General features: G+C 40.8%; 1 protein-coding gene across 2 annotated transcripts in view; it reads left to right on the plus strand.

Moving 5' to 3' along the window:
- Window positions 1-26932, plus strand: part of TMEM45A (transmembrane protein 45A) — a 54498-nt gene that overhangs the window by 8068 nt on the left and 19498 nt on the right. Inside the window, exon 1 of one of the 2 annotated variants that reach the window (XM_021692453.2) lies at window positions 23363-23546. The exons of the other annotated variant lie outside the window; for it this stretch is intronic. The gene's annotated coding sequence lies outside the window, so the exon portion shown is untranslated. Of the gene's footprint in view, window positions 1-23362; window positions 23547-26932 lie in introns of those variants that run through there. 2 annotated transcript variants of the gene reach the window in all.

The following is a 26932-nucleotide window of genomic DNA, read 5'->3' on the forward strand; positions in this document are numbered from 1 at the left end:
GATTATCATGGTATTACTGCTAGGCTGGGACCTGGATGCTACTTTGAAGTGACAAAGTGGGATTCACATCAAGGAGACTCTAATTGTTCTTTGGCCCATGGTAGATGATAAGTGAGTGAACATTTTATTAACCTTCAAGAAGGAAGATATTTGCTTTCTAGTCATTTCTAATTGTTGAAGAACTGCTTTAGAAGCTGGGAGCAAAATTTAGAGAGTGGAGCTCTGTAAATGCCTTGGATACTTTTTAGTTTGCTATTTAGTAGAGCTTAAATTCCTCTGGCATGTGCTCAGCTCCCCACTGACAGAGTTAAACAGATGGAGTCTAGGTGACATTTGCATCTCTGGTGGAGGTTGGGTGTGGTGGAGATTAAATTTAGTTTCCTCTTTGGTGTCTGCCCTACCTTGGCAGGGCTGATTTAAATCTCAGATGTTAACTTTTCCTTGGCTCAAGGCTCTTGAAGTGCCACGGTAGCTTCAGCACGTACACACACACGCACACACCCTTGGGGCCATTTACTCTATATGACTTGGTGCCAGATGGGTCTGGCCTTCTGCAGCCCACTCAGATCCACGGGCATGTGATGCCAACCAGAGTCATGCTGAGAAGTGGGACTGGTCTGCCACCTGCTCAGAGTGAAGAGGGCCTCCTTGCCACATTCAGCTCTTGCCTTTCTCCTGTACCCTGGTCCTATTACAGCTCTAGGCCCATTTGCTGTGACTGTGAAGTATATTTCTGACGAGCTTAGTAGTGTGGGGAGAGGTGTTTTCTGGTTAAGTAAGAGTTCAATAGAAGCCATGCTTTCCTGATATCTTTAATTGTCTTTTAGGTATTATTGGTGTTCTCTGGTTATGTGCCTTCCCAGCTCTATCCCACCTTGAGTTCAGATCTATGCTTGAAAGGACAAGCAAACAGAGGCAGGAGAATAAATTTGGGGGATGGGGGTAATGAGCCCAGCTTCACTGATAATCACATCCTCTTTCTCCTCATTTTCCAGCTTGTTTATGAGGCTTTAATAATAGTATGCATGAGAAATTCCTTTAGTGTTTCTAATTTCTAAGGACTAATTTTTCCGTGGGCCATACCCTGCTAGGAGGAGAGGTGGGGAGGTGCCAGGCAGGGGTTGTAGGGCTGACTCTGGCCCCTGACCTGCCTCTTTCAATTAGGAAATATGGCCTATTAGGGGATGAAGTGTCACTCACCTTGGTATGTTTGTTTCTCAGGAGTGTGCCTTTGTTGAGGACCTGTGCCTTATTCTTGTGGGTTATTATTACTAATTTACTTTCAATGGTGCCATGTGCTAGTGTCCCATCTTCCACCTGAATTCTCAAAAACACCCACACAAATAGGCTGGTCTTGGTTTGTACCTACATTTGAGAACTCATAATCTTGCAAGGCTATTGGGCCAGATCCTGGCTACTATCATATCTACTATCCTCTACCCACTTGGCCCTGTCAAAATGAAATACTTTTTAAAAGTCCTCAGTCTCTGAAGCTTGTTCATTCATCTCATATAGTCTAACTCAATGCTTTCCAACATTTTTCATGGCAGAGTTTATATAGAACATGAAATCATGTAGATGAGAAGGCTCATTTCTAGGCAATAGGCCAGGGTTGGGGGGTAGGTTTTGGCTTCCACAAGTGTTGCCTTCCCTTACACTCACCTGGCTGTTCTTAGGACTGAGGGAATTTGTATTTTCCTCTAACACAACTGTACCCACCAGGAGCATACCAATGTGGTGCATCAAAGGTTAGAAGCTTTGACCCAACACTTAGTACAGACCACAATCTCAGGTGCAACCAAGAGTTCCAAACTATAAACATCTTGCAAGATATTCCCAGAGGGTGAAAATACTTGTCCAGGGTGTTGTGAGTTAGGGAGAACTGAGTTCCTGAGGTTTGGCCCTTTGCTCAGTGCAGTCTGCTACCATCTGTCCTTCTGATGGGTATATGGATACCAACACTGCATGTCCCCTGTCCCCTCCAGGTCAGCATGCCTAGGGTCTTTGGCTCTGTGGCCCACATTCTGATGCTTAGAATGCTTCTTCCTACCCACCATATTCCTATTTGATGACTTCCATATATCCCTAACTTCTCAGGAGCTAACAGTGGAACAAGTCCCAATTTTGTTACATCTTCTTCACAGCTTAAAACAATGCTTCTTATGACTTGGTTGGAAGCATCACAGGGTGCTCTGCTGATGTCATCTGCTCATGTCACTGTGACCCACACCTTGACAACTAGCTTGAGTGTGATGCAGATATTGCAAGAGTACTTTCATCCTCTTTTAACTCTTTGGACTGTGTGGTACCAGGTATTGCTTCTTATACTTAAACAGGGTTATGAGTGTGCTCATTGATACATCCATTCCTTTATCAACTTGTTTAACAACCCATTCAATAAATGCTGTCCAATGGGTATATAAAGATAAAAGATATGGTTCTTGCTTTCCAGAAGCTCACAGTCTGGTGAGGGAGACCGTAGGTGTATAATGATGGTTTGCATGAAAAATTCCATAAGAGTATCTTAGGAACACAGTAAAGGGGGCCCTCACACTTGGAGAGCAGGTCAGGGAGATTCCTTGGCTGAGATGAGATGACTGATGAGTTGCATTTTTTTCCATTTCTTTGTTCCTTCTTTTTTTCTTCAACTGAGTCATGTAGGATGCATGTTAATCAGGTGAAGGAGGGAAGGGTTCTAGGTAGCAGGAAAACTATATAGAGCTAGGAGGCATGTTATCGAGCTTGGCATATTTGAGGTACTTCAGATGCCTCCATTTTGTTTGGCCATAGTGGTGTCCTAATGGACAGCAGCAAATGCGATAAGGATCCCTCTAAAACATTTCTGGAGGAGGAAGGGGAGACTCCCATGTTAGCCTGCAATAATCAGATCATACTTTTGAAATGAGTGTATGTGGGATTCAAAACAATATATTATAGGAGCCCTGGGATGTTTTATCTGGATGAGAGAGATTTAGATGGCAGTCTAGGCCTGACTAGACTTGTTATGTATGGCTTCCGCGAGTGTAGACAGTAAGGGAAATTGCATTCTGAATCTTGGTTCTTTCACTCATAAGACAATGTGATCCTGGGCAAGTTACATGACATCTCCAAACCAGTGTCCCATTTATAAAGATGGTTCTCGTTATGCCTACCTCACCAGGGTTGATGTTAGAATTAAATCACATAATTTATTGAAATATGAAAGAATTTCACATAAAATAGCCAACAAATATTAGTTTCTCTCTCTTTTTTTCTCTCTGTCTTTTCTTCTTGTTTCCCTTCCCACCTTCCCTTTCTCATGAATCAACTTTTTATCAAGTAAGTTAAACATGTCAAGCATCTTGCAAGGATCTGTGTTATCCATTATGATAGCCGCTAGCCACATGTGACTTGATGTGTGGCTAGTCCCAACTGAGATGTGCTATGAGTGTAAAATACAGAAGATAAAGACTTAGTACAAAAAAAAAAAAAAAAAGGAATGTGAACTATCTCATCAATTTTTTCAATGGATCGCACATTTAAATGATAACATTTGGGATATATTTGGTTAAATAAAATCAAATATATCCTTAAAATTAATTTCACCTGCTTCTTCTTACTTTAAAAAATATGACTGCTGGAAATTTAAAATTACATTTACGACTTGCGTTTTATTTCTGTGGGACACCACTGTGCTGGCTGTTGGGGACTCAATGGTGATAAGAAATACCGATTCTGCAGCGCTTGTAGTGTACTGGGGGAAGGTGGAAAACCACCACCAAGAACAAAAGCAACAGAAGGAAATACAAAAATAAAATCTAAAACAAGTATAAAATTCTGCATTGTAACAAGTACTGTGAAGAAAAGTTTCTGTGGGGAAGAAAACCGGAGGACCTAATTGAGATGAACTCATCATGGAGGCCTCTCTGAGGAAGACATGTTTTTGCTGGGCCTTCAGGGAGGCCTTCCCACATGGAGTTGCCAGGCAGAAGCGGGAACAGAATTCCAGGCAGAGGAAACAGACTGCCAGCCAATATTTATGAAGTCTACCCAACGCCTGGCCTCTGGTAGGCAACAGGGACAAGCTGTGGGGCTGCCAGGCACAGGAAGTGTCCCTGTGTTCTCGGAACTTGTGGTCTGGTGTGGAGACAGAAGAGGCGGGTTCCTGAGTGTGCAGGGGTGAAGCCACGGCCAGCTCTGGTAGTGTCTTTCCTCCTCTTTTCCGGCTGCCTCAGATCTTCAGGGACCACAGCCTTGGCTCTGCAGCTCCCGTGCAGCCCTTCCTTCACTGCAGGTAATTCTCACATTTGTCCCTTTCCCCTGTTCTCACTGCCCTGTTCTGACTCAGACTCATCATCTCAGAAACGAGTGCCAGCAACAACCTCTTAACCAGTTTCCTCGCCTCCAGCCTCTTGCTCCCTTTAATATCCCCTGTGCATGGCTGGCGGATGAATCTTCCTGAAATATCATTTACACCACCTTACCGCTTTTCTTCAAAGCTTTTACAAGCTTGCTGATACTGGCAGAGAAACACTAGGCCAGGTGCCCTGCCCTTCTCTCACTTTGCACCCTTAACCTTTTCCTTCCCTGGATAATGACAGCTGGGAGGAAGCGCAGCTTACAGCAGGGAGGGCCACCTCTTCAGCTGCTCAACGCCAGCTTTGAAGCCTCACCTCTAGCCACCTTCCTGTATTTCCACTTCTGCCGTACATTGCTCTCTGGGCCAGGCACGCTGGAGCCCTAATTGTCCCCAAAGCACTCAGTTGCTCTGTGTCTCAGGGAGGGGCAGGAACGTATTAGTAAGAGCATGGGGTCTAGAGTCAGTCACACCAGGTTCCAATCCCAGCTCTGCCGCTGAACTAGCTGTGAGAACGCTTTCAATAAGTTACTTATCTTTTTTAAGCCTTAGTTTGCTCCTCTGTTAATACCAGGAGGCTAACAGTAATTTGTAGCCCTTGGAGAGACATGGGCGGATGAGATAAGACACTAGGTGGAGTATTCTGCAGGTGCCTACTCAATCTAAAGCCCTTAATCCATGCATTGTTTAAAGCAATGATAAGCCATATATGTGCTGATTAACAGTGATGCCTTCAGAAATCTCTGGCCTTGCTTTCTTTTTGCATCCCTAATGCCAGTTAGCAGCCTCCTTGTATCGGGTGATGGGCTGTGGTCAGACTTCTGTGTAGCTGTGATGCTGGCGGGACATTGAGTAGCGGTGTCTAGGAGCTAGATGGGACCTCAAGAGACCATCCCATGTAAAAGCCTGAGGCCCCTCACTGTGTCCAAGTAGATTCTAAGGAGTTACTAAAAAAAATCCCATCAGCACTCCTGGGGCTTCTTACTTTTCTTGCACAGCAGTCTCTAGTTGACTTTCCCTCCCCAAAGTCCTGTTATTGCTGGTTTATCATTTGCTTTTGGCCACTTTTAATTAGATGTCTTTTTTGACTTCTGTCACTGAGAAACAGTGAAAAAAAGGCTCAAAGCTGGGAATATAAGAGACTGTGGTTTAGTTACACCTCAGCTATGAACCTTCAGGCCAGCCTCTCTTCTTCCTGTGTTCCTGATCATATTTCGTAAGGTCCTTCACAGAATTAACCAGATCATGGACTTGGAAGTGTTAAAAGTTTCACAAAATTTAAGGTGCTATCATTAGCCAGTCTTTCCTCATTTGTTTTGTTATTTCTGGACTTGGTATAAGACTCATTGTTAAAACGAGGCAACGAGGAGTCTCATAGACTCATTTGTCTCATTGTCTTCAGTTTAGACAATATTGCAGGTAGACTTAAGGGAAACTAGCCATTAAGAGTTCTTCTCATTTTATTTTATTTTTTTCTATATCTTTAAAGATTTTATTTACTTATTTGAGAGAGAGAGAGAGAAAGAGCACAGAGGGAGAGGGATAGGGACAAACAGACTCCCTGCCGAGCGCAGAGCCTGATGCGAGGCTTGATCCCAGGACCCTTGGATCATGACCTGAGCCGAAGGCAAACACTTAACCGACTGAGCCACCCAGGCATCCTAGCACAGGATGTTTAAATATAGATTTGGAAATATTCAAAAGTCACAGCCTGTGACCCTGTGGTTTGATGGTAGTACATCTGACTCTAGAAGTCACAGCCAAATCAACTTGAGATTTCTTACTCAGAGAAACATGCTAGTCTCTTCTAATAGATTTCATGCTTGGGGAAACAGAAATATTCTTGGGTTCTTTCCTCTTATTTTCATGGGGCACTTCAGTGTCAGTTTCTTCCCCAGCTTCATGGGTATTGCCTGAGAAACCTCTACCCCAAGCTGTTGCAGTATTCTTTACCCAATGGAAATCCTTTCATGGGTTGCCAGATAAAACACAGGGTGTCCAGTGAAATTTGAATGTTAAATAACACATGAAATATATGGGACATACTTAGCCCCCCAAAATTTTTTGTTGCTTATCTGGGATTCCAATGTCACTGGGTATCCTGTACTTTTGCTGTTGCTGCTGAATGTGGCATATCTACCTCCACATGTCCAAAGGGGTACCAAGTGTTGAAGGGTGGGAACTGAAAATGTGGGTGATGTTCCTGCACAGCTGTCAACACTGCCAACAATTACTGACATGTTTTCTGAGGACCTTTCAGATCTCTGTCAAAGGCTATGAGGCTTGTGTATAGTTTTCTCCGGAAGCCTTGCTGTTCTTCATGAACATGAAACCCAACTGTGATGCTGGCAGCCCAGGCAGCATTTACTCATTCCTCTCTATTCTCTTTGTTCATTCTAATTTACCTTCAGGTTTTGTCATGAACTTGGGCCCTGCCCCTCTGTAAAGTGAGCACAAAAGCAAAGGTGGCTATTTCTTTGGGTTAAAGTAAGCATCAAATCAAGGGACAGAGAAAGGGGCAGGAGGGAAGGAGACCTCAACCCACTTGACCCCTCATGTTCCTGTACAGGAGTCAGAGCATTTTCCATGGAGCATGGTGAGCTATAAAACTCTCCACTTTTTGTTGTCTGAATGTGAATTTAGAGGAGCCTGGAGTTTAGATGCCTATGTGGAATTTAAGAAACAAGGCAGAGGATCATAGGGGAAGAGAGGAAAAAATGAAACAAGATGAAACCAGAGAGGGACACAAACCATAAGAGACTCTTAATCTTAGGAAACAAACTGAGGGTTGCTGGAGGGGAGGGAGGTGGCAGGGACGGGGAGGCTGGGTGATGGACATTGGGGAGAGTATGTGTTGTAATGAGCACTGGGTATTATATAAGACTGATGAATCACTGACCTCTACCTCTGAAACCAATAATACATTATATGTTACTTAAAAAAAAAAAGAAATGTATTAACTTTTTGATCATTTTAACCTATTACCAAATGTGTTGGCAAATTGAATTTTTAGAAATGTTAAAAACATTCTAATCAAATTTTCAAATTAAAATATTCATTTTGCTGAAGGAAAAGAGAAATGCCTATTTCTGTCTCTTTTTTTCTTAGTTTCTCTCTCCTATACATTAGATTCAAAATAAAACCTGGCATTGGACCAATTGTTTTCACTTCTTTAATTTGTAAAATGGGATATCCTGGGATTTGTCTTCACTCCAATTGTAGAATCAATTATTGTATTCCAAAACCATGCAGAATACAATGACAAAACCAAAGAAATAGCCCATTTGAATGAATATCCACATTGAAATTCTGCCACCTCATGGCAGACCTGTGTAAAAGAATGACTTTCATAGCAAGTCCTAAGAGAGAATTTTTCTCTTCTTTTCTTTTCTTTTTTAAAAGATTTTTTAAAATTTATTTGACAGAGAGAGAGAGAGACAGCGAGAGAGGGAACACAAGCAGGGGGAGTGGGAGAGGGAGAAGCAGGCTTCCTGCCAAGCAGGGAGCCGGATGCGGGACTCGATCCCAGGACCCTGGGATTATGACCTGAGCCTAAGGCAGATGCTTAACGACTGAGCCAAACTGGGATTTTGAAGGTTCATTTTACAAAATTCTCTGATGGTGAATGCCAAAGCCCACTGCCCCACCACCACCTCAAAGTGAGACCTCAAATGTTTGTTTGTGAGGGAGGAATATTAAGAATCAGAACATATGCAGAAATTAAAAATGGAGCACTTAGTGGTAGGCTCTAACAATTAGAAGAAAATACGAACTAGAAAGGGGTAGCATGAGTTGGCTTAAGAGTAGGCACTGCTTTTCATTCATTCATCCAGCGTTGCTGAATGCAAGCTTGGTGCTTGGATGAGTAAGGAGCTCTTGGTTAGTGAGAAGAGACTGAGAGTAGAAGTGTGAGAAAATGCTGTAGTAAAGGGATGTGCAGGTTCAGAGAGGGTGCAGTGTAAATTAGACTGGTAGTTCAAGATCAAGAGAAGAGTCACCTCCAAGGCCAGGCCCTTCCAGCTTTAATTTCTCCTTTGTGAGTATTGGAGTCACAGCCTTGGATTTCTCAGGACAGCCTTGATTTCTAATACACTGTTCTGTTGTCAGGTCCAGTGACAAAAAAACTGGGTCTCTGTTTGACTCTTCCATTTATTTTCATCCTTCCCAAGTTTTTAAATGGAAAATTTCAAGAAGATCCAAAAATAGAGAGAAGAGTATAATGTACTTGTTAGCCAGTTTCAGCAATTACTAATTTATGGCCAATTTTTTTTTTATCTATTTCCTCATGTGCATTTTCTTCCCCCAGATCATTTTTTGTGCTAGAATTCTCCAGAGAGACAGAACCAGAAGGATGTGTGTGTACGTGTATATAAATATATGGGGAGGGGGCGGGGAGAGAGAGGGAGAGATTGAGAGGAGATTTAAGGAATTGACTCTTGCAATTATGGGGGCCACCTAGTGTGAGATCTCTAACGCAAGCTAGCAGGGTGGAGACCCAGGGAAGAGTTGATGTTGCATTTTCTATTGGGAAGACAATCTGGAGGCAGAATTACTTCTTTCCTCTTAAGGCCTTCAGATGATTAAATGAGCTCTCCCTCCCCTTCCCCCACCAGTGTACAAGGTAATCTACTTTTCTCAATGTCTATGATTTAAATGTTGAACGTTGATTGTATCTAAAAAATACCTTTACAGCAACATCTAGAGGGTGTTTGACCAGAAACTGGGTACCATGGGCTTAGCCAGTTTGACATAAAATCAACCATCACGATTTTGAAGCGAATCCAAGTCATATTATTTGGTCCATAATATTTCAGTATATATCTCTAAAAATTAAAGATTCTTTAAAAAAAACTTAGACACAATGCTATTACCACCCCTACAAAATTTAAAATCCTGAATTATTATTGTTTGAATTAAGATCCAAATAAAGTCCATACATCACAGTTGTAGATACTGTTCAGAAGTCTCTATTGGTATACAGGTTCTCCCTTTATCTCTGTTTTTCTTAAATTTATCTGTTGAAGAAACTAGCTTGTCTGTAGAATTTTGTATCATCTGGATTTTACTTGTATTCCCATGTCATTTAACTATGCTCTTCTGCCTCTGAATTTCCTATCGGTTGGTAATTATATAGAGAGGTTGAACCACACCCAAGTTGAATTTTTTTTTTTTTTCCAAGAATACTTCAGGCACATCTTGTTGGGTTATTGCTTCTGGGTGTCAGCCATCTTTGTTTATTATTGGCTGAATTTATTAATTCACTAAGGTTTATGAAATTCTAAATTCTATCATTTCTTCTGCATTTTCTAGCTGAAATATTTATATAAAGAGGAGTTTCCCCTCATTAACTATTGAGGTATAGTTCTTCCTAATTCTTTATCTCAGCATTTCCCAAATTGAAGTTGATAATTCCTAGACCTCAGCTGACATGTTCTTCTGAGCAGGGAAAGAGGTCTGTAAACTTTGTATTATAATAATCTAACGCTGCACTTTCATCTCAACAAGAACTGAGTAATACAAGCATATTCTAGATCATCTGGATGAGCATCTTGTATTGGAGTTCAACCTATGATATCTGTACTGGAGCTCACATTTGTATTCAGGATTGTGACAGGCAGGAAGCACTGCTTTAATTTTCAAGGGTTGATGCGTAGAGAACATGGACTTAAAATGCTGAACAACATTTTGCTGGAATTTATTTGAATAGAAATTGAGTCAATTTGGGGACAAAATAATATACATATTCTGGACCAAAAACAGTAGGCACTGTAGTTGTCAATGTAATAGTCATACTGTGAAAGGCATTTATTTTAGCAGAAGTAATTGTTATATTCAATTTGCATTAGTTTATTTGATTTTTGTTGGTTTTGTAGTTTTGCTTATATTTAATTTGTAAATTGGTTTTATTTTTATAGTTGTCCAAATATATCTTTTTACTATTTAAGAAAGTTCATAATAAAAACAACTTAACTCAGGGCACCTGGGTGGCTCGGTATGTTGAGCATGGGACTCTTGATTTCAGCTCAGGCATGCCCTCAGGGTCGTGAGGTTGAGCTACCCATGTCAGGCTCCGCACTCAGTATGGAGTCTGCTTGAGATCCTCTCCCTCGGCCCCCGCCCACTCCGTGCACACATGCGCACTCTCTCTCAAACAAAAAAACCAATTTAAGTCAATGTAACGGTTTTGAGGTAAATTTTTTCCTTTTAAAATGTCTGCATATTACTCAAGTTTGAGAAACGCTGCTTTATCCCATTCTGGTTTTCATAGGCTATTAGCAAATCTCACTTTCAGTGTAATTTGTCTTGTTGAGGAGTGACGCTGCTGCTGAGGGTATTTGGAGTCCAACGGTGTGTATCTGGAGACCAACACTCTGGCACACTCAAAAAGAGGTGTACTGGGGAGAGGGTGCTTTGGGGCCTTCTGCCCTCCCTGACAGCATTTTAAACCACAGAGCAGCAGCACCAGCTTCCTTGTACATTGTTCGCTGGAGCCTTGTGAGGTCTGGTAAATGGAGAATCTTAGGCTGAACCTGCACATTACCAAAACAACTCTTTGGAAAGATAAAAAGTAGAACCAAAACCATCTAAAGCAGTCTTCTCCAACTTTACTGTGCTGATGAATTACCTGGGGATTTTGTTAAAATGCAGATTCTGACTCAGCAGGTCAGGGGTGGGGCTGGAGAAGCTACAGTTAAACCCTCCCAGGTGGTACTGCTAGCCTTTATCCAGTACATTAACTGTTTTGTTTCTATGTCATGGCCATTTAACTTGATTTTTCCATGAGGGAGTGCATATGAGGTTCTCAGTACAGTATTTGAGATAGAGCCCAGCATTCAGTAAATGATTCTTGTTATGGTTGGTACCATTAGCTTTTGAGGCCTGGAGGGCAGAAATAATGGGAAAGAGGATGGGGATTAGAGGTGGACAGGCTTGAGTCAAGATTCCAGTTCTTCTGTTGACAAGCTTTTTGACTTGGGCAGGTTAGCTTTTCAAGTCTCTGTCCCATTAAACGTGAAATGGGGAGGAAAAGGCTACCTCATGGAATTGAGAGGACTTTAAATGGCTCTGAAAGGGGTGGATGCTCTAAAAGGTCATTTTTCTTCCTTTGTCCCTTTTGGACATAAACTTGGGGTTGAGTCTTGGGTCCAGTCATGACATTGTTGTGAGTCTCATTACAATTCTTGTGAAATGCACCTCTTTATTATTATCTCTAACATGGGGATAATAATTATGGGGGTTAAATTAATTGGTGCGTGTCAGGAGTGTTGGCACATAATAGGAACCCAGTCACTGTGAGCCTTTCCCTCCCCTCCCTTCACGTTGCAGTTGGTGAGACTGACTAACCTAGGACAGTCAGCGTAAGAGAAGGAAGGGCCCGGTGCTTTCAACTCTGGCTAACTAGAATCATCTGGAGAGTTTACAAAAGAAAAAAAAAAAAGAAAAGAAGGAAGGAAAGAAAGAAAGATTCTCAGGCCTCGCTCCCAGAGATTCTGATTTAATTGGTCTGGGTGGGGGGCAGGGAACCAGATACTCTAAGTGTTCTTATGGCTCCCAGATATTTTGCACTGTTAGCCATACGGAGAACCACTGCCCTAGTAGACAGTGAAACCTTGATCACTATCACACAGCCCTTAGCATTCCTCCTATTTATCAAGGCCTGCCACACCTCAGACACCACCCCCCCCCCCAGCTTTTCTGGTTGTTTCTTCTTATTCACTTGTCTAATTTGCATGCATTCCTGCAACTCAACTCCTCACTCCCACTTGATCTTTCAGCTCAGCTCAGCCCAGCCTAGCTTAGAACTTCAGCAGTGGAACCCCTGTCCCCACTGTCCCAAGCTGAGCCTGAGCACTCTCTCATTGCTCTGTGTTATTTTATCAGTAGCTGATTCTTTCTTAATTTTTTTTTAAATGTATTTAATTGACAGAGAGAGAGAGAGAGAGACACCAAGAGAGGGAACACAAGCAGGGGAAGTGGGAGAGGAAGAAGCAGGCTTCTCCCTTGGCACACGGGTTAGCACTTCCAGAGCCCATTACAATCAGGCAGGGCAGGGGAGATTGGGCCCGCGGTGCCTCCCAATTCCACTCTTCACATCCTAGGCACACACAGAAGTCACACCGGTGCTAGCCTGAGGAGTTCCCAGAGGGCCCTCTGGAGAGCCTTGAGATATTTATGCAATGCCTACTATGTGGCAGGAATTTTACTAGTACAATGTCAGTTTATCCTCAGCTTTATAAGGTGGTTCTATGAATAGCATCATTCCCATTTTATAGAAACTGAGGCAAAGTTAAATAATATGCTTCAGGTCAAGCACACAGTTGTGGATCTGGCCTTTGGATGCAAGCAGTCTGATTCTAGAATTTGGGTTCTTAATCCGTTAGGGGGAATTTTATTTTTATTTATTTATTTTTTAAAGATCTTTTTATTTATTTTAGAAATAGGGGGAGGGACAGAGGGAGAAGGAGAGAGAAACCCAAGCAGACTGCGTGGAGCCTCATGATGCCAAGATCAGAGTCTGACCCTCAACGCACTATGCCAGCCAGGTGCTCTGCCCTACGGGGAATTTTAAGATGTTGATGCCTGTGTTTACCCAGACTAACTGAAGCAGAATCTCTAGGGATTGCAGCCCAGGCACTGGTTGTTTTTTCAAGGGATTCTATGTACAGCCAGGATCAGAAGTAGACAGCACTATGCTCTTGAGCCTCCCTCAATGACATGGAACCTGAGAGTCTGTTGAAGGCTCCTTCTATTCCTGTTCTCTTCTTCCCCACTGTCAGCGATTTTTAAAAATCTTTATTTTTATGATTGTCAGAGGCCCTTCTTGTGACTGGCATTCCTAAGGGGGTGTGGTAAGCTTTGGCCTCCCAGAGAGGTCCACGCCCTAATCTCCAGAAACCTGGAAGATACTACCTTACGTGTGTCAGGGTAGCAAAAGTTGACCTCTACCCATGTTAGGTTTTCAGCTGGGACTCTTTAACAGAAAGATAACAAGAGAAAAAACAGTTTTTTTAACATGTGCAGTGCACATCACTCAGGAGAAACCTTAATGAAAAGTAACTCCAAGCAGCAGCTTAAGAATTCTGGCTTCTAGAGCATTTTTAGCAAAGAACGAGAAATTTGTAGAGAAACGACAGGACAAAGTCCAGCAGTTCTAAGCTTCCAAGGACAGCAAACTGTAGGAAGATAAATATATGGGAGGGAGCTAATGGAGTAAGGTTTGTTTGCAGATTTCTCTGGTGCCATCTCTGGGCTGATAAGGATCTGCCTCCATTGAAAGGGGAATTTATTTCCTGTGTTTAGTCAGTAAAAGGGAGGTTAAAGAGAGCTTTTCCTGCATTCCTAATTGCCTTCAGCTCAAACTAATTTTTATGTCAAAGATACGTATTTTGAGGTGACATATTCTGGTTTCCTTCCCATGGTAAAAGATGCTTAGAGGATTTGATTAAGTTAAAGATTTGGGAATGAGGAGACAACTATGGATTATCCAGGCCAGCCCAATGTAATCACAAGGGTCCTTGTAACAGTGAGGCAGGGGAAGCTGAGTCAGAAGGATGAGTGGCAACAGAAGAATGGGGTCATCGTCAGCAAGAGAGAATGAGATCTGAGTGACACCCATTTCAGACTTCAGACCTCTAGGACTCTAAGATGTTAAATTTGATTGTAGCTTGCAGTAATTTGTTAAAGCAACAATAGGAAATGAAAACAGGGGTATTTAGTGTTGCAGAAAGAAAATTGCCAACCTGTATCCCAGAGATCTGGGTTCCTTTTTTGCCTTCTACCACTTACTGGCGGTAGACGTTCAGTCAAGCTGCCGAATATCTAATGCCTCTTCTGTGAAATGGAACCAGTAAAAATGGATGTGTTTGAGGGCAGGCCTGTGCCAATGGCCTCATCCACTTCACATGCGTTCCTGCTGTAGCCTTGATCTTTCAGCTCAGCTCAGCCCAGCCTAGCTCAGAACTTCAGCAGTGGAACCCCTGTCCCCACCGTCCCAAGCTGAGCCTGAGCACTCTCTCATTGCTCTGTGTTATTTTATCAGTAGCTGAAATGATCTTGTTCCTTTTATTTATTTATTTATTTATTTATTTATTTATTTATTTATTTATTTATTTGACAGAGAGAGAGAGAGACACCTAGAGAGGGAACACAAGCAGGGGAAGTGGGAGAGGGAGAAGCAGGCTTCCTGCCGAGCAGGGAGCCCGATGTGGGGCTCGATCCCAGGACCCTGGGATCATGACCTGAGCCGAAGGCAGACGCTTAACACCTGAGCCACCCAGGCGCCCCTTGTTTCTTTCTTTACTTGTCAGAGGCACTTGCCAAAATCAGGAGTCATTATTTCCTAGATTGGGCCTATTTAAACAAAAAAAATATTAAACAGTGAGACATAAATTTCCTGACACCAAGAGATGGAAAGACCAAAGAGTGATTCTGCTGACATTTCCTCCCCTAGGCCAACTAAAATTGTACAACATTCAGATAGCGCCATACTGGTTTCAGCTTCAGCTTATTTTATTCATTTATTTTTCCTTAAACTGGATTTGAACATAACTTCTCCTCCCTTGCCACCATTTCCGTTATTTGAGGGTGGACACAGAGCATTATGACCACAATAACTGTTTTTTTCAAGATGGGAAGGTGTTCTATATAGACCTTTATTTGTTTGTACCTGATCCACATATAATTGGCAGTGATGACATCCAATGCCAAGTCCTTGACCTCATAGATATCATATTTAATGTCAGGCTCCTCTTTCTCCTTAATAGTAATATTAAACAGCAAACTTGAAAGATTTTTGTCTAAAAAGTCATGGGAATCTTGCAAACATTATTTTTTCCAAATGATGGTTTTTTGTTTTATTAGTTACAATAAAGTGTACTTTATCTTTCTGAAAAAGGTGTACATAATCTTGGTTGGACTTATTTTGGTACAATAATTAACAGTTAAATTTGTTATTTAATTTTAATTTAAAATTTAAATTTAAAAATTTCTCTTTTTCCTAAGAGAGAAGGAGAAAAATCCTTTTTATGTTTAAGGGGATTTGACCCAGGGTCTTCTAAACCAGTACTTCTTAATTGGGGACGGGGATATGATTTTGCCCCTCAGGGGACCTTTATTAAAACCTGTAGACATTTTTGACTATCACAACTGGGGGAAAAGTACCGCCAGGATCTAGTAGGCAGAGGCCAGGAATGTTGCTAAATAAACATCCTACACAGCACAAGATGGTTCCACACACAAAGAATTATCTGGCCTGGGATGTCAGTTAGTGCTGTTGTTGAGAAACACTGCCCTAGACCAGTGATTCTCAAACTTTAATGTGCATGTGAATCACCCGGGGATCTGATTAACATGAGGGTTCTGATTCCATCACATGTCCCCAGTAGATAGAGCTGGACCTGGCACACTGTAGTTGTTCAATAAATATTTGTTTAAAGCATGAATGAAAAGATGGAGAACTAAGGGAATGAATGGATAAGCAGGCAGCCAAGAGCACTAGTGATCATTCTCATACACATGTCTGAGCATCCTTAGAGGCACTTATTCCAAAGAAAACTGAATTTCTTTTTCACAAAGCCAGCAATTTATCAAAAGCTCAGGGCATGACAGATTTCCTCAGATTAAAAACTTCTTTTCTCCGATGTCTCACACTGTCCCTTCTGACACACAGTGAAGGTTACTTGGGTGGTTGCCAAGGCTGAATGGGTGTTGGCTACAGTGGAAAAAAACTGGAGGCCCCAGCCCTGGCCCCACACCTGAACTTGCCCCAAGGGAAAAGGATCCAGATCAAATCATATTGATGTGTGTGTTCACAGCAGGGAGAAAGGAGGAAGTGGATAACTAAAATAAGTTTTTAGAGGAAAATCAGGTTAGAATGAATTTCATAGAATTGCCTGGTGAGGAATGGACATCCACCAGGGGGCAACTCATGGTTGAGGTGTGGAGAATGGGATGATTGTGTGGTTTGTAAGCCTGTGAACTTCAAGAACTCAGAGATTCATTAGTCCGAACTGGCAAATCATTTCGTTTTTACATATTCTTGGCTCTCTGGGCTCCTATTGATTACCTTCTGTCTGCTACCCCTCCACACACAGAAATCCAAACCAAGCCAAAATTTGGAATCTGATCCTGGAGTGCCTCTCCTTCTCAAGATGGTTCCCATGCCCTGGAAGGCAATTTGCTTAGAATCCAGACACATCTCTACTGCCCTTCTGAGAATTGGTTGTGATAGGCAGAAGGGAGAAAAGTGGGGGGGGGGGGGGGGGAGGGGGCAGGGAGGGGGGTAAAGAAGAAGTGAGGCAGCCAAGGCCATGAGAATTGGGCAACAAAGATGTTCTCTGTAGATAGGCCAAAGATTCATCCAGATGTCGTTATCAATAGAGCCCCTGACAACAGCGACTCCCCTGGTAGAAAGTGTGATGCAAAGGAATATGTCAACATTGTTGATTCAGGTGTGGTCATTGCATTTTGTCCATACATGCTTGATACTAAGTCTGGGCCACTGGGTGCCTCTGCCTCTACCCTGAACCACAGTGTCATGGCTTTCTTTTGTGGGTGGGGGGTGGGTGGCCGAATACTGGGGTTGGGAGTCATGTCTTTGCTGAAACAGTTCATCAAGATTGATAAATGTTCTGCATCCTCCTTGGACTCTAAGAGATTCAAGTTTGTTATGAAGCAGGGTTAATGGAGACTGAGATTTGTATTTCACCAGAATGGGTTAGAGAAAGAGTTTGAGGAGTCACCTTTTCTGGACATCTTTAAATAAAACTAGAACATCTTTAAATAAAACCTCTAAACCGTTTAATAGTTTTAAGTTCTGATGCTCAAAACATATAAAAGTTTAAAAGCTCTGATGCTCAAAACATTCAGTTGCTTCTTATTGCCCATAGAATAAAGTTTAAACTTTTTAACCTGGCATTTAAAGTCTTCTTTATCTGGCTCTAAACCACCTTCTCAGGTTTTTTGTTGTTATTGTTTTTTTTAAGGAAAAAAAATTAAATACGGAAAGCAGCAAAGTAGGAATAGAGGGGAACATCCACAATTTGATACAGAATATCTACATAAAACTTACAGTTAACATCATGCTTAATGGTGAGACCTTGGGTAGGATGATGAGTTTTTAAATGCAATATCAAGTACACAATTATTCTTTTTTTTATTATTTTTTAAAAAGATTTTTATTTATTTATTTGACATAGAGAGATACAGCAAGAGAGGAAATACAAGCAGGGGGAGTGGGAGAGGGAGAAGCAGGCTTCCCGCAGAGCAGGGAGCCCGATGCAGGGCTCGATCCGAGGACCCTGGGATCATGACCTGAGCTGAAGGCAGACGCTTAACAACTGAGCCACCCAGGCATCCACACAATTATTCCTGAAAGAAATTATGTGTTAGGTCACATGAAAATTAAAAATTTCCACTCTGTGAAAGGCACTTAAAAAAATTATTTATTTATTTATTTTAGAGAGAGAGAGAGAGAGAGAGAGAGGCATAAGCATAAGGGGCAGAGGTAGAAGGAGAGAGAATCTCAAGCAGACTCTGTGCTGACCACAGAGCCTAACACGGGACTGGATCTCATGACCCTGAGATCAAGACCTGAGCTGAGATTAAGAGTTCAGTGCTTCACTGACTAAGCCACCCAGGCACCCCTGAAAGGCACTTTTAAAAGAAGGAAAAGGCAAGTGACAGACTGGGAGAAAATATTTGCAAACCATACATCTGGCATCTGGTGAAGAACTGATACCTGAAGTATATAAAGAACTCTTAAAACTCAACAATGAATAAATGAACAACTCGATTAAGAAGTGAGCAAAAGATCTGAACTGATTACTCATCAAATAAGATATCCAGATGGCACATTATCATATGAAAATCTCCTCAATATCATATATCATTAGGGAACTGCAAATTAAAACAACAATAACACTACACACCTATTAGAATGGTCAGAATCTAGAACACTGACAATAGCAAATGCTAGAGGCAATATGGAAAAATAAGAACTCTGTCATTCATTGCTGGTGTCTCTCTTGCTGTGTCTCTCTCTGTCAAATAAATAAATAAAAATCTTTAAAAAAATAATAAAAAAGAATAATTGTGTACTTGATATTGCATTTAGAAGACAATTTGGCCGGGGCGCCTGGGTGACTCAGTCGGTTAAGCATCTGACTCTTGATTTTGGGTCAGGTCAAAAAAAAGACAATTTGGCGGTTTCTTACAAAGCTAAACATAGTCTTACCATATAATCCAGGATTATGGTCCTAGATATTTACTCAAATGAATTGTGACTACTCAGTGTTTATCAGTTATCTTTATTACAAATACCTTCTATGTCTGCCATGTGTAGTTTAACTTTATTTATGGTACATTGTGGTAGAGGCACTATAGACCCAGGGCTGAATATCGATCCCAGCTCCATTACTTATCATCTCCATGACCTTGGACATTTTAGTTCATCTCTAACTTTGTCGCAGTTTCTTCCTCTGTAAAATTTAGAGGTGAATTTTACTGCATTTAATCATACTTCAATAAAACTCATTGAAAAGCAGACACAGAGACTCCTTCTGCCCTTTCTTCTCTCCTGCAGCCTGGAACATGATTGTGATGGCTGGAACTTTGGCAGCTATCTTAGATTATTAGGATAAAGCCCATATTGAAGGGGAGGAGCAGGGAAACTGAAAGAGGCCTTTACACATGATAGAATTTCATTTCCAGATCACATAAAACAGTTATGAAAATGGAGTATTCAGGGATGGGACAGTAGATCCACAAAGTTGTCAGCAAAAAATATTTAAATCTATTTTGTGTAACAACAGAAGAATCTTAAAACTTCCAGATGTCAAAATAATAGCTAACATTTATTAATTGATTTTTGTTTACCAGTTTCCATTCAAGTACTTTGCATTATACTTATTTAATCTTCACAAAAGCCTCTTAAATAGATACTTTTATCACTCTGATCTTACAGATGAAGAAATTTAGTTAGGGATGTATCAGTTTGTTCATGCATTCACTAGTTGCTGGGCATTTGGGCTGTTTCTGGGTTTTTGGTTATTATGAATAAAGCTACTATGAGCATCCATGTACAAATCTTTGTGTAGACATAATTTTAATTTCTCTTGGGTAAATACATAGGAGTGGAATTGCTGGGTCAAATGATAAGTGCATGTTTAACTTTATAAAAAGTGACAAACTTCTTTTGAATGGGGCTGTACAATTTTGTGTTCCCACTTAGAGTGCATAAGAGGTCCAGTTGGTCCACATCCTTGCCAATATCATCAGTATTGTCAGTCTTTTTAAATTTAGCCATTCTGGTGGATGAGTATTGGTATTTGTTATTTTAATTAACATTATCCAATTGACTAGTGATATCGAGCATCTTTTCCTATGCTTCTTTGCCATTCACATATAAAAGATTTACTTTTTTTAAAAAAATATTTTATTTATTCATTTGTCAGAGAGAGAGGGGGAGAGAAAGAGCACAAGCAGGGGGAGTGTCAGGCAGAGGGAGAAGCAGGCCCCCCCCCACTGAGCAAGAAGCCCGATGCGGGACTCAATTCTAGGACCATGGGATCATGACCTGAGCTAAAGGCAGACACTTAACCGACTGAGCCACCCTAAAAGCTTTACTTTTTGAAGAGGTCAAATTTATCAGTTCTGTCCTTCATTACTTTACTTTTTTGTATTTTGCTTAAAAAATTCTTTCCTATCCCAAGGTCATGGGGATATTTTCAAATATTTTCTACTAAAAATTTTATTTTCACAATTAAGTCTTCAATCCACCTGGAATTTATTATTTATTTATTTATTTATTTTAAAGATTTTATTTATTTGAGAGAGAGAGAGAAGAGAGACAGTGAGAGAGTACAAGCAGGAAGGAGAGGGAGAAGCAGGTTCCCTGCAGAGCAAGGAGCCCGATGTGGGGCTCGATCTCAGGATGCTGGGATCATGACCTGAGCCGAAGGCAGATGCTTAATGACCGAGCCACCCAGACACCCCTGGAATTTATTTTTTAATCTCGTGTGAGGTAGGGATCTAGTTTGATTTTTATTCATTACTAGAGACTCAATTGTAAAAACATTATTAATTTTTTTTACTGATTGGTAATTTGTATTGTTACTTTTGCCATTTACCAACTTCCCATATATGTAGGTGTTTCAGGTGCATTTTCTGTTGTGTTCTACTCCTATAGTAGAAGTGGCTTCAATATCTCCTGTAAGTTTCTGCCACCAAGAGTTTATTCATGCTGTTTCTTATGTCTAGAGTGCTCTTCCCTTGCAGCTCCCCCTTTCTTTCTTTTTTCTTTTTATTAACATATAATGTGTTATTTGTTTCAGGGGTACAGGTCTGTGATTCATCAGTCTTAGACAATTCACAGTGCTCACCATAGCACATACCCTCCCCAATTCAGCTCCCCTTTCAAAAATCCTAATCAGTCTTCAAAGTCCAGCTCAAATGGTCCTTATAGTCTTACAGGATCCTGCCGTATGCCTTTCTTACTCCTCTAAATCAAATGAAGGGACTCAGCATACCTTTAGTAGTTTATTCCTTTACCATGAATCTTGGCTCATCTCCTTGGTATCATAACCACATGTTTTTGCCTTCTTTGTTCTGCCAAACTGTAAACATGTATGTGTTGCTGTTGTAGACAGAATAATGTCCTTATCCCACCACTTTCTGATTCCTGGAACATGTGAATAAATTACTACAGCTGAGCTGTAGCAGCAATGAAAAATAGGTATATTTACTCACCATGGAGTTCCCAATAACCTGAAGCAGATTGTTAGTTATGTATGTAGTAATCAGAAATTGTTCATTGACTTGAATTGTGAAGCAGCATGAAGCTGGGAACCATAGAATGATTTCTTTAGGTTCTTACCACATCACTGATACTTATCTCTAGCATCTTCATTTTGTCAAGTGAAGTAATTGTAGATTACTCAGACCAGCTTTATTTTGGTTGGCATCCCTCTGCATTCTGACTCTGACTATAAACAGTGGTAAATAAATATTCAGATTACGTGCAGAGCTTCACTTCCTTTACATGCACAGACAACTCAATGGTAGAAAGTCCCAGAAGAAGGAACTCTTTCCTTATGGTGTTTAACCTAGTCAAAGAACTTGATGAGTACTGTTGGGTTCATCCGCAAACCTCTTCTGGTCTTTGCCCTTTTCTAGGGGAATAGTCTGAGATTTGGAATCATATATAAGGACCTTGAAACCCTGGCTCTGGTCTTAACTAACTCTGTGACTTAGAGTAGGTCAGTAAATCTCTTGGAGTCTCAGTTTCCTCATACCTGTGGTGGAAATAATAATACTTCCTTGAGTTGTCTCAAAAATAGAATAAACAGATGCATGAGAAGTTATTAGCATGAAGTGAAGTGGATGTTCCACTACTAACAAAAACAGTCCAGGCCTCTATTTACTTTGAAGAGTTCGTTACAGCAGGTGATTCAACATGACATTTGTTCTTATTTTCTGTTTGTTGGTTTTATGTTTTTAATACATACATCTTTGGATTGGCTCATCCTGTGTCTTTTTTTTTTTTAAATGTAGAGTTCTATTTGTCATTCTGGATGTTTGGTTAAGAATAGCCCATGTGACATGGGTGGTTCTAGTATTTAAAGATTGATAGGGGTATGGGTGTAAGAGGCTGGGGTATAAAAGAGATCAAAACAAAATAAAATATCTTAATAATGTATGATAAAATAAAACAAAACAGAATGTCAGGGCTCTAGTATTGTTATTGTCTTCTTCTGGAGCCAGATTATCATTCTGGCCTCAGGAGCAGCTGTTGAGCCACCACCTCTGCCCCATATGAAGCCTGATGTGAACAAGCCCATCAGAGTTTATGACACTGATGGGAGACAAATGGCCTCTGGGGTATAGTGATAAGGAAGTCACAGTTAAATCTCAGTGTCTTGGTGTCATTCTGCTTGTCTCCACATAGCCTAAGCCTTTGGTTCACAAAATATAAGAATATAAAAAAATAACTGATGAGCACTTATTAAAAATGCAGATTCATGGGTCTCCCCCTGATGATTGATTCAATAGATCTGAAGTGGGTGCCAAGAATCTGCATTTAATTAGCCACGTCCGCTGTTTCTGATACTGGTTGTCACCCAGCTCAGTGTTTCAGGGGGATGGGGTTCCAGAAAGAAACCCATCATTCATTGGTGATTTATTGAGTGCTAATTGGGTGCAAAGCATGATAGAGGATATGGCCCTTGCTCACCATGTTTATCACTGAGAGGGGAAATAAGACTTGTATACAGACAGGATAACAGCTGCTAGCTCTTCAGGTTAGAGTCAAACTGCTGCTTCTTCTTCCCATTTCACTCTGTGTACACCTCATGTTGGTTTAGAATGCACTTGTCTCTCTACTAGTTTGTGTATTCCTTGAGGGCAGGTGAGCTTCATTGATGATCTGCAGCAATTTTGTTCCATCATCTTTTCTTATTCTTGTAATTTTGGTTTTGGCTATGACTCCAACCCTAGCCCCTGTGACAATCTCTCCTGAGGCACTGCATATTAGGAAATGGTTTGCCTTCATAGGACTTATTGGACCTGCTCTGGTATGTTACTGCTAACATACCATTCTGCTTGTCTTCTGTCCATCTTGATGACCTGGAAGAGATAGCAAAGATCACACATGCTCTACTGGGCTTTGGTTCTCACAGCAGGGACACATGTCTGAGCCTAGTGGTCATGTGGGTGGGTGGCAAGGTGAGGCTTCTTGGGAGCTATGGCACAATGTTTGGACATGAAGTAGGATTTCAAAAGGGTGTGGCCCCAAGATTTACATTTATGAAGGCATTGTGACATATTCTGAAAGTTTATCTGCTGCCTTCATGCTGGAAAAACATAAGCACATTGGTTTAGTCTCTAAGAAAGAGAGTAGTTAGGGTGTCTGGGTGGCTCAGTTGGTTAAGCGAGTGCCTTTGGCTCAGATCATGATCCTGGAGTCCCAGGATCGAGTCCCACATCAGGGTCCCTGCTCAGCAGGGAGTCTGCTTCTCCCTCTGACCCTCCTCCCTCTCATGCTCTCTGTCTCTCATTCTCTCTCTCGCAAATAAATAAAATCTTAAAAAAAAAAGAGAGAGAGTAATTAGATTTAGACCAGTCAGTATCTGCTTTTCCTTCTTGAAGCTGGAATCATTATAAGTTCTTAGAAGAAGAGAATTGAGTTAGACTTGACATTGAAGAAAGTGTGAAGGTAAGGATAATTTAACTAAGAAAACTTTTTTGAAATAGTTGAAATTTGGGAGATAATGACTGGTATGGAATGATGGAGAACTTTAAAGCTACAAATGCTTGTATATATTTTGCTTTGAGTGTTCAAGCAAATGGTAAAGTGAAGTTCAAGAAATAGTTAAAATTTGTTTAGTGTATGGGAATTTATAAATGTGCCTTGAAAGGAGTCACTAAGATTTAGGAATACTTTATTTTGGTGGTGGCTCAAGATGAAATTTTAATTTAAGTTTCCCCCATGGCATTCATTTTATATTGAAATTAGTATTTGGTTGAGATTCTACCAAGAAAACTGTAGGATCTCTTTCTGTGAGATATTTTAAGTTCTCTCCTCTTTTTGTGCGCAGGTCTGGTCTGTGGTTTATGTGGCTGTAACACTGGGAATTAACACTTGACACCTAAGTTAGATCTTGGGATTTGTCCAATATTATCTCTAAGTATTAGAGTTTAAAAATATTTCCCTTTAGGGTGAGTGTGTAAATTTGGAGGACAGTGAGAAAAAAAGAGGCCAACAAGGGTATCAGGAGTCATTGTTTGTCATTAGCCCAGAGGATGATGTTTGGTGTCATTAGGAGTAGAGGGTTTATTTATGGATTTGTTTGGATTGGGGAGGAGTATGAATTTTTAGGATAAATTGCAGCTGGAAGCTGGTGACTGAATCTTGCAGCCCACCATTTCAGGCTTGAATGAACCACTTTCCCCATGAGATTATTTTAAGTGGCAAGATCAGGCAAGGAGGATATTGAAGAAGGACTTTTTTGTGTCCTATTCTGGTGATTTTTCTGAGGTTTCTGCTGGTTGTCTGGCAAGTATGATTTGCTTTGTGGGTGAGAAAAGCCCGGTGTTCTTCTTCTAAGGGGAATGTGTCTGCTCTTTGGATTTGGATTGAATCAAACTCTGGACTACTTGGCTTTTAAGAGCAGTAAATTGCAACCTCAGGTAATAGTAAAGTAGGAAACAAAAGATAGATTTATGGATAATGGTGTTCTAGGAGATCACAGTGAAGTAATATTTGAGGATCTGAGCAGTTCTTTCTTTACACAATGGAAGTGGAAAAAAAAAAAATGAATACCATTTTCATTGCCAGGAGCAACTGGGTCTGTTCGGTTGCTTACCCAGGCAAATATAGCAAGCCTGCTTTGACTTCGTTTTGTTTGAGTTTTTTTAAACAGAGAACAATTGAGCCATCACGTTGTTTCAGATTAAAAGGCTAAAGATGCAGAAGTTCTGTAACTGATGTAGGAGCAATGCCTCATTTCTTTCCCTACTCCGATCACCTCATATCCCTCTTCAAAAACTTTCATCTACTCCCCATTGCCTCCCTATCACATCCCAGTGGCTATGCTGAGGTATATTGGTTCACTCAGCTTTTGGGGCAGCAGGAACCTATTATAATGTTCGTCATGGAGGTGGATCAGGAAGATTATTTGGCCAGAACCACACATTTCGGAAGGGCCCCAAATTTAAATTTTCATGTTAGCTCCAACATAGCCAATATGTTTTGCATCTGTGGTGAAGGTATTTATTAGGTAAACCTAAACATTGAAAAGGAACCATGGTTTCTGTAACTCCGTTTTGGCATTTTCTTCCTTTTTTAAATTTATCAGGGCCTAAAAAAATGGAGGATAGCCCAGGCTCCTAAGCTCTGAGGCCCTAAATGACCACTACACAGGCTCTCAATAGTGATGGACATAGAGGCTAATGAAGAGGACAGACCTTCAATAACTAATCACACAAAGAATTCATTAAAATAAGAACTGGGTACCTTGAGAAGGTATAAGGGGGCCTTCTCTTTGGGCCATCAGGGAGGATTTCCCTAGGCAGTTGAAATTGAAAGAGCAAGGGGAGTCAGCCAGATTTGGGGTAGGGGAGTGTTGATATAAGGTCTTAATAATCAATTAGTTTTCAGAGACAAGGTGGCCTCTACGATGATTTTCATATTTTGAGTTTGGGCAAGTAAGTGAATGGTGGTGGTGTTAACAAAATCAATGACTAGGGGAAAATTATTTTCTGGTAGTGGGTGGGTAGATAACATGATTAGTTCAATTTGTGGGTATGTTGAGTATGAGTGAGCTTTGAGACATCAGAGTAGAGATGTTTTATAACTATATGATCTTTTAAGAAGGGCTTAGTTATTCTTGTTAATTTAGAACTTCACAGTGTATAAGATGCTATCCAGGTTCAAAGGGGGGGGGTAGAAAGAATAGATTTATGGCCCCTGCTTTCAAGAAGCTTATTCTTTAAATGCAATCAAGGAATTAAATAACTACAGAAGATTCCAGTAACCCTCTAAGACAATAGCAGGAGAAATGTTACAAGCAGTACATGAATGATTGCCAAGGGAAGTATATAGATGTTTGTTGCTTTTCAGCAGTAATTGTCCAAGTAGAATTTCTCATTTGATTTTACTTTTGTTCTACTTTGGTAGTTTGAGGTGGGTTGAGGATAATATGAGCTTGCTTAAAACTACTGTGGGTTATTTGCTTTGGAGGAAACGTGTTTTGATTTTAGGAGGTAGGTATTTTTCTTTGTCTCATTTTACAGAAGAGGAAACAGAGGCACTGAGAAGTGAAATAATTTGCCCAAGTCACATAGCTAGTAAATAGTAGAGTTGGGATTCAGATCTAGTCCACCTGAATCCAAAGCCCCTTCTCAGGTTTGAAAAATGCTGTTCTTTTCACTAAATACATCCCCTATCGCTTAAGTTATTTGAAAACTTTATTTTAAGTGGCTGCAAAAAATTTTAAATCATTCTTCTGATTTAGACAATGTATTTTTTTAATTTGGTGCTTGTATTTCCAGTTATAACTTTAGGATAGCTTCCTGGAAATGGGTTTCCTGTACCAAGGAATATAAAACTGTCAAGGCTTCTTAAAACATATCAAATTCTTCTCCAGACACGTACAAATAATTTACAGTCTGGATGTATTTTTCAATCCCACATAAAAGCATTTTCCAATACTATGTGGCTTCTTAAGCCAAGACAAACAGGAGAACTCAGTAACACTACTACAGATGGTGATTAGGATGATGAATCACAGAATGTTTGAGCAGAAAAGAACTTCAGGTGTCACCTAAGCCACCTCCTTCTTCTATTAAGAACTAAGGCTCAGAGAGGTTAAGAGACATGCCCAAACCACAGCACTAATTAGAGTCAGAGTTAGGACAAGAATGGTCACTTAGTACTATGTGATATACAATTGACCCTTGCACAACATGGGAGTTAGGGGCGCCAACCCCCTGCACAGTCGAAAACCCATGTATTACCCTTGACTCCCCCCAAACTGAACAACCAGTAACCTACTGTTGACTGGAAGCCTTACTGATCACTTAACACATATTTGTATGCTA

Source organism: Neomonachus schauinslandi, chromosome 1 (assembly GCF_002201575.2).
Source record: "Neomonachus schauinslandi chromosome 1, ASM220157v2, whole genome shotgun sequence".
NCBI classification, from domain to species: domain Eukaryota; kingdom Metazoa; phylum Chordata; class Mammalia; order Carnivora; family Phocidae; genus Neomonachus; species Neomonachus schauinslandi.